General features: G+C 35.9%; 1 pseudogene; it reads right to left on the reverse strand.

The window, feature by feature from the left end:
* Positions 1-383: 383 nt before the first annotated feature.
* Positions 384-3,677, reverse strand: LOC102476353 (inositol hexakisphosphate and diphosphoinositol-pentakisphosphate kinase 2 pseudogene; annotated as a pseudogene).
* Between the last annotated feature and the right edge of the window lie 3,607 nt (positions 3,678-7,284).

Consider the following 7,284-nt stretch of genomic DNA (forward strand, 5'->3'; position numbering starts at 1 on the left):
AGTGGGGAGGAACAAAAATTTTTCTTAAGAAAGATAAAATGTCACTTCACATTTTCCATTATTTTCTCATAAATATAAGCAAAATTTGTAGGATTCAGGATAAAATCTTTGTTAACTGAAGTATACATTCCATACTCTTTTAGAAGAAAAGCATTCTTCGTCATATTTTCCTAAATCATTATATGTTCAATTTCTGATTTTTCCTCCTCATTAAAGTGATTACTTGAGGAAGAAAAATGTTCAGGGCTGTCAATTATTTCAGGTCACTTTGGTTCTATAGTTTTCAGATACTGGGTTTCTTCTTCATCATCTTCTTCTTATGTTACAGGCAGTTTAGGTTTTATTTTCCTTTTCTTTACCAGAGGTACATGGTAAACATCATATTAACAATATACACCTTTAGTACCATAAATTCTACTACTGGTAGGTCCACTGGTACTGTTTGGCTGTTTTCTTCAGGACCCTTTCAGTTAGCTGGTCGTGTTTGGAGGATCTTTGCAGATGTATGTATATGTAAAGATACTTTTATTCTCATTTCTGGACTGGAACTTGAAGCTATAGATAAAATTTCTAGGGTCTTCTTTGGAATTTCACTTGATGGAGGAGAAGCAAGAAATTTATCCACCTACTTTAAAGATGTGGCACTGTGAAGTTTCTAAAGGACTAAAGGATGGCACCACGGAACATAATTCAAAACCTGCAGTAGGATTCTGCTTCTGTTCTACAAGTTTGTAGGTAATTAGCATCTTCAGAAATGACTTAGTTTATAACTATCTCCTCAGATCTCAGCAGTAAAGACTTCCTGTGTATCTGAATTGGCTGTGATGCCATAGGTTTAAATGAATATTGTAGCTCAATCAACCTTAATTTTTCTAGATGTACGTGGGTTTATCCTCATTTAAAAGATCGCCTGGCTTTTTTCTCTCTGGAAGCTGGTCTATAGCTATAGCTAGATGATACATTTTTGTCTTCTTCACAGCCTTTCACTCCAGGGCTAAAATGTAATTCAGCATAAAAGCATTCTTCTGAGGAAAGATCCTTATTAGGATTCTCATGAAGCATGATGACAATCTGAATCATGTAGTTGAGTGAATTGACAATATTTAAATAATCCATAGCTCATTTCCAATATTTATCCTTTGATTCATCTCATAAAAAGCACCATAGTGAAAAGTAGGTAATAAAGAATGTGCATGACTTTCACTGGTAAAGTATAATCAAGTACGGACATGACATTCAGGAGAAAGAGCACCTCTGGGGTGCAGAGGATGGAGTTCATTTACAGTGTCACTCTCTGGCATCCTCTGAAGGTCTGAGTGAATCCTGCTAACTAAAGGAGTATAGTAGCCTTTGCAATATTCAGTTTTTCAGCTTTACATACAATATTACTGAGGGGATAATCTATATGCCAATGCCTTCAAAAATTGGTATAACTCTATTTTGTTTATCGTGTTTTCTGATTTCAAGTAATCATTGTGCTGAATACCATATTTTATGTTGCCATATATGTCAGGGATTTTACTTCTATCATGTCTTCCATTTTTTGTTTTAAAGTCTTCCTCCACCTTGGGCCATCTATACAGAATAAGCTTCAATGTTTCACTATGGTAAAGCTGAATATCTGATTATTTGAGATCTTCCATTCAATGTCTGATTTAAGAAGTTAAACACTGAATCATGGAATAAACTGGCATAGGTCTTCAGAGGATTTTTAATAAAACGCATTTATTTAAAGAAAAATGCTTCCAGAATCTTCCAGAAGCTTTTCAGAACTTTAGCAGTAATACCTGTTTCTGAAGTATTTCAAGAAGACTCTCTGACATGTTGCTGAAAACTACTCAGAGAGGCAGTATCACTGTCCAAAAGATCATTCATATTTGTACATTTTACATCTGGACAAGATTGGGTGTAAGGTCTCCTTCTAGAGTTAACAGGCTCTTTGCAAAGGCAGTTGTGGTTATCTGACTCATTCTTCAGAGGCGTATGTAATCTAAGTAAACCACAACCAGGAACTCCTGCATAATCTCCTTGACCTCCAAGATACGTACACCTGAGAGCTCATCCAAGTTCTTCAGTGTGGACACTGCCTGCAGGGGTTAATTCTAGACCCTATTTTACACTCACAAGTCAGGATGGTTCTTCTCTTCAGCTATCTTCCTTTTCACTATGTTTTGGGACAACCATGGGGAAGAGAAGTCAACCGGACCTTACAAAATAGTCTAGAAAAATGTTTATACATTTCTAATATGGTCCTAAATTGTTCAAATTTTGGTTCATTTTCTTCAATTTCAGAGTCACTATTTTGTCCCAGTTCCATAAAAAGTTGTCAGGCAACACTTCTGATAATTGTTTTGGCTTTTTGAGTTTTAAATTTCTCAGATTTATATCGATCACATTTTTCAAAAAGATAAACAATTTTTGACGACTCATTTTCATTTTTTGTGAAGGTCTCACTGATGCGCTACATTCACTCAAAAGTTAAATACTCACGTATAACCATCAGATTCTCTCATTACAATTAGAGTAACAAAACCTGCACTTTAAAATGTTCTTGAGTGCTTTTAATGAATTCATGAGGCCCAAGGGAGGGGATGCAGCCAGGAACCCTCCAAGGCTCTGTGTCTGTCTTCACAAACCTGCTGATCACTGCTTTCTTTCAATGACAACGGCTAACACTCACAGAGGTGCCTGAGTCTGATGATTTTCTGTGCTCTTTCAAAGAGAAGCTCAACACGTCAAACACATCACCTAGAAGATCATTTGAACACTACACATACATGTTTTTGCTATTCATCTCACAAGCATTGAGTCATAATATACTTGCCAAGATAAGGGAGAACCTCTAACTGCCAGAAACATGCAAGCTGAAGTTGGGCTCCACCATGCAGCAGACAGCTCCCAAGGGACCTAGATGGATGCACGCAAGAACAGAGTTCTGTCAGGCTGAAAGAGGAGCAGTCCAAACATGCCAGAGCAGAGTGAGCCTAGCCCTGGGGACAGGCCCTGCCCCGCATCCAGGTTTCTTCTCTTTTTTGTTATTTTTGAACAGAATTGGCTTAGAAATTTTGGCTTTATATTTAAGTACGTGTAATTGAAAAGTTAACAAATGTCGTTAATTGTGTCCTGAGGTCCTGATTAATCATGCTAGAAGAAATCTGTCTAGAACCCAGGATTCTGATGCTAACAAGCTGCATGTCATTTCTATGTATTCTTACGAAAATTAAAAAAAAAAAAAAAACAGATTTTTCTATGTCAAGTAGTTCTCTTTATTACAATAAAGCTTTAATCTCTGACAACCAAATAGTCTTCTCAAGTAATTGACTAGCGCACTTGGGTTTATAAATGATGTTTTTTGCAAAGATCACCAGAGACACAAAGAACAAATGAAGAGATTCTTTGGAGAGTTTTTTCTGAGTTCTTCATTATATAACTGGGTGGATAGGAACAAAGAAGGGAATATGGGGGAGGAGGGTAGATATCTTCATAACAGATGAATTAAGCTATTCACTTCATTCTTTCTTCTAAAGACTCCTCCACTCCCTCCAGCCTTTCCAGCCAGTCAGAATCATAGGTGCACATTTACCAAGTACACGGGTTGACTTGGAATGGTGTCTGCTATTTTCCAGGCTGATACAGCATTGCTCGAGCAGCACATTTTCAATGTACCCCTGGTCCATCTCTTTTGTGTGACTTTTTAGGGCAATGGAGGTGAGGTTGAAGAACAGTTTTTCTTTCACTATAAGCTGTGAATAAGAGCTATCCACCTGACAAGCTAAGGAGATCTACCACTAGAAGTTGATTTCAAAGAAAAATAACAGATAAACAAAATGACAACTCCTAAAGAATCACATACATAGAATCTCATCTCCTTCAAATGTGGAATTGTAACAGAAACAGCCATATGAGGCCAATAGGTGGTGAGGTGGTTAAGGTGCTGGGTTTCCACATGGCCAACAGCAGTTTGAGACCCAGACTTGGCTGTTCGAAAATTATTCTGAACACATGTGTGCGAGTGCCCAAAATCCTGAGAGGAAAATGGAGGAGAAGTGAATGTGGCAATACCTCCCTCCAGGGAGTGATTTCTTACTTTCCCTCTCTGTCTCTCTCTGACAAGTGCATGTGCCCTATGGCAGGGACCTAAAAAAAATAAATAAATAAATAAATAAATCACAGAATAAAAATACCTAGATTTAACTTATCACTTCATAACTGCTTCAAAAAGAAATATTGCACACCATAAAGCCAACAGTCCTCAAGCAATACAGACTGTATAAGTAATGACCCTTGTAGATGCACCAATAAGTTTTTTTCACTTTACAGTTCTTTAATGCTCACGGGTCATCTCTAGGACTGCAAATTTTTTGATAAGGTACCTGCATTTAAATAGTAGTGGAAAAAGTGAGCGGAAGCTTTAATCAAGCAGGAGAGATTTTAGGAGTAATGTCACATTGGATGGAATTATTTTAAATGCACTATATACATAGAAAGGAGATGACAAATGGATGGAAAAATGAAATAGATCAATATATTGATTGTCTTTGTCCAAAGACAAAACAAGTTTGTTAATTTTCTACCCTATTCAGTGCATAATAAAATGAAACAAATGAACATTTAGTCAGTTCATATTATTCACCAGAAACTGAACTTTCTTGATTTTCCTGACATATTCATTGACTTTAGAAGTTTACAGTAGAGTGATGGAATAGATACTTTGAAACATCAAACTGTATAGTTTAATACAATATGATACAGTTATACTGTAATTACATTATAATTATTAGAGTAAAAACAGGATATAAATAAAAAATGGGGACATTAAAAAAAGTATGATAGGGGCTGATAGGTGGCATGGTGGTTAAAGGCACTGGAATCCCACATGACTGACAATGGTTCGAGTCCCGGGCCTGGCAGCTTTCTCTCTCTCTCTCATTAAAATTGAAAAATAATAATAATAAATAAATAGTCTTTTAGAAAAGTATGCTAAATTATATCTAGGATTTCAGGAAAACTTTAAAAAATGTGTTCTTGAGCTGATCTTTGAAAGATGAGCCTTTCAAGCCTTTCAGATGGTAGTAGTATAATAGTGGAAAGAAACTTGATTAACAAAGGAAAAGTACAACAAAAACATCAGTAATCATTAGGGATGTTAAAACAGTTCAGTGTTGTCTAAGGCAGAGAAGAGAGGCAGAAAATAAGGTTGTAAAATACAAGATTGTTTATAAGTCAGGATATTTTATCTTGACTATGATGAGAAGCCATTAACAAATTTTAGGCAAAGGATTTATTTGATTTCAATTTAAAATATTACTCTAGTTGCAGAATGAGGAAAGAGAAATGAAATAGGGCAAGATTACAGGTAAATATTGATACAAACCAGGCAAAATATGATATAGCCAGAACTGAGAGGTTGATAAAAATTTGAGAGATACTTAAAAGTAGAGTTGTCAATTATCGTTGTCTTTATACTTTAGAGATTGAAGACAGTTAGGGTTTAGGAAAATGCCCAGGCTCCAGGGTTTAGTAGAAAAAGCTGACATTACATCATCATTGTTAAATTGAGACATAAACTAGAGAGGCATTAAAAATGACAGTTAAGGGACCAGCAGATAGTGTAATAGTTATGTCATTGGACTACCCGTAGTCAACCATGGTTCAAGACCCAGAACTGGTGGTTTAAACTTACACTGGGTGTGTGTTTGCATGTGTGCCCAAGATCCTGAGACAAGAATGGAGAAGAAGGGATTGCAGTGTGGTCATTCTGCTGAGGGGTGATTTCTTGCTTTCTGTCTCTCCATCTCTCTATGTCACTCTACCAAGTACATATGCCCTGTAGCAAAAATCTCTCTCTAAAAAAAAGTACAGTTAAAGTAATAATTAGAAGATCATTAATGATATTAGCAAAGTTTATTTTAGTGAAATAATGGTTGAAATCAGGCTTAAAAAGTTGAAAAAAAAACAAAGAAAAAGAATAACAGAGATCACGGCAGTCATGTTGTGGCTATAATAAAAAATGGATGCATATGCTTAGAGAGAATCAAGGAAAATAAGAACTGGTACAGTGTTCCCTGTGATGTATTGTTGTTTCAATGATAATCATCTTTAGATTTTACATAGAAAGCTAAAGTCTACAGAAAATTCTATTAGTCACCAATACCACAGAGAAAAAGAATGAAGCAAATAAAAAATTTTGTTTAAGATTGGTTAGTGATTGCCAATTAGTCAAGAAATGTAATAGTGTGTCTACTCTTTGGTGAAAGGTTGTATCTCTATGACAAGTTCACCACTGAAGAGTTTCATAGAAAGAAATCAGATTTATCTGAGTTATATGGACTAACTTCCCCGTTGCTAATAAAATAAAACTGAATATTTTGCTTAGATTTAATAATTTATTTTGCCTACATTTGTATAGCTCAGTAGCTAAATGTATAATTCAATTGTATAAAATTAATAGTACTAGCCTCTTACAATACTGAGGTATCTGTTATTTACTTCCAAATAATGTTCTTGAAAGTCAGTAGTTTGTATTATTCATAATTTGTTAATTCATTAAAAAGCACTCGAGTGAGCACTTGATTATATTAGGTACTATGCTGAAAATTCAGTTTGTTCGTGAAATTATGTATCATAGTCTCAGGCATCCTGGCCCTTAATCAGTAATGATGTTGACGCATTCATAGCTAACGATAAAAGGTACTTTGTGAAAAGTTCCATTGGTATATGCTATCTAATTTTAGGGCACCAACGATTATTTCAGGTTGAAATCACTTGTCACGGTATATTTACTTATACCTGAAGGATCCTAGATTTTTTTTTTTTTTTGAGAGAGGTTTTTGCTATAGATTGTGTTCACTCACCAGAGAGACAGAGAGAGACAGAAAGCGAGAAATCACCCTCTCCCCAGGGGGGATGGCCACGGCCACGCCACAATCCCTTCTCCTCCATTCTCCTCCTGGTATCTTGGGCACACATGCAAACATGTCCGGCGTGAGTATAAGCCACCGAGTCCAAGACTCAAAACACGGTAGGCTACATGAGAGTCCAGCAACGTAGCCACTATGCCAACAGCTGGTCCCAAGGATCCTAGAATTTTGATAAATAAATGTTGGAATTGAAAATCACAGTTTCAAGAGGATGAAATAATAGCAGGAAGCCTGAATTGGAGAGAATAGAGTTTAGAGCAAGGGGACAAGAAATACACTTTTGTAGCAAACTCAGACATTAAGTAGTAAAGCTATGAATGAAAATAGTAGTATTAGAAACAAAAGGAGAAAATTAGTAAGAGAG

The sequence above is a fragment of the Tupaia chinensis genome, unplaced genomic scaffold, assembly GCF_000334495.1.
Source record: "Tupaia chinensis unplaced genomic scaffold, TupChi_1.0 Scaffold000380_1, whole genome shotgun sequence".
Taxonomy (NCBI): Eukaryota; Metazoa; Chordata; class Mammalia; order Scandentia; family Tupaiidae; genus Tupaia; species Tupaia belangeri.